Below are 1,699 nucleotides of genomic sequence, written 5' to 3'. Positions count from 1 at the left end.
TGTCTGTTAAATCTGGATATGCTTAATTTCCTGATTCAGCCACTGTAAACTTATACAGAGCTGCATGAATTCACAGACATTTATTTGGTCATAAGTGCTCCCAAAGGATTTGCCAAAACGCTGGGTGACTTGGTGCTCCTCATCTCTCAGCTATGTCATTTCTGATGTGGAAATGACCCTGATGCCTATTTTTAAGATAGATAAGTATCTATATTTAAAATAAATAGGTTTTGCTTTTGTCAATTTCTGTTCTAATGGATGGCAAAAACCCCAAAATAATTCAGTTTGATTATAACATAAAGTATATTATCAATCTTTATACAAAACATTTTCTTAGCTGAAAGGGTTTAAAAGCACATCAGGGAAGGCTACTGGCAGTGCTTCTCACAATCTTACATGAAAGAAGCATATAAAAATGCCTCTGTAAGAGGCTTCTTTACTTTTCCAGCGTAACTGCCTTGGTTTTTGGCATTCCATTACATCTTTATATCTTCTTTATGTGGAATTTAAAGTTCTCAGTGAGGCCAGATTTAAGTTGGTAAACTGGTTTAATAGTATTATGTGGGGCAACTAGATATGTTTCACTAATTTTTTTTTCTATTCATTTGAATCTTCTCAGGAATGGACAATGGGAAAGCAGTTTTTCTCTAATTGTGGAACAAAGATAATAAAAATCTAACTCCTAGATTTGTTATGATGATCAAATAGAACAATACTTTTCAATGTGCTCTGAAAACAAATGCTAGATTAAACTTTTCCTGTGACTGATAGCATCTTTGAGAAGGTAATCACGTTATTTAGTCACCCTTTTCCCCAGCCATATCACCACAAAATAGTGAGAATTACACTCCTATTTAAATGGAGATCCCCATCAAGTCATAGCTGCTCTGAAAAGATTATAATACTAAGGCTATAGCAGCAGTCTAGAATTATGCTCTTTAAAAAAGGGTCTATTTTGCCAACATATAGAGCATTCCTTTCTATTTTACTTTTCCATTTTTGTGACTCTCATCCTAGATCCTGTGATTAAGCCAATACAGTGTTTGGAAAAAATGCAATATATGTATCTCATTTAACTCTTGGTTCATTAGGAGTAGGCAATGTGCTGGGTGGGGGATGAATTGGGTAACAATGAAGGAGTTTTTCTTTTGCTTTTCAAAGAGAGGAGCGAACTGGGAGTGGGGTTGCGGGGGGCAGAAAAGTTCAACAATGAATGAATGGAATCCCCAAATCTCTGTAGATGTCCATTGAAATTAATAATAATAATTTTTTAAAAAAGGGAAAGGGGGGGGAAAGGAATTCACACAATGGAGTTAGAGGTATACAGGATGAGATGTATGCATCAGATATGGAGCCAGTATCATTCCTGTTTACTATATTCTGTCTGTCTCTCACTGGAAAAAAAGAAAATAGAGAATCTTTTCTAGGTTAAAACTACTGAGAAGACTGTATGAGGAATAAATTCAAGAGGTGTAAAAAGAACACAAAGCACTCATTTAACAACAAAAATGTTATACTATCTTCATTAAAAAGAAATAAAATTATAGTTGTTGTTGTTGTTACGTGCCGTCAAGTCGCTTGCAACTCATAGAGACCCTATGTGCAACAGCCCTAAACTCTACTCTGTCCTGTGCCAATCTCACTGTCTCGGACACACCCATCCTGATTACCCCAGTCACTGAATCAATCCACCTCATAC

The sequence above is a fragment of the Elephantulus edwardii genome, unplaced genomic scaffold (genome assembly GCF_000299155.1).
Source record: "Elephantulus edwardii isolate Elephantulus edwardi_28Jun2011 unplaced genomic scaffold, EleEdw1.0 scaffold00402, whole genome shotgun sequence".
In the NCBI taxonomy this organism is placed as follows: domain Eukaryota; kingdom Metazoa; phylum Chordata; class Mammalia; order Macroscelidea; family Macroscelididae; genus Elephantulus; species Elephantulus edwardii.
Note: the sequence above shows the minus strand (reverse complement) of the source record.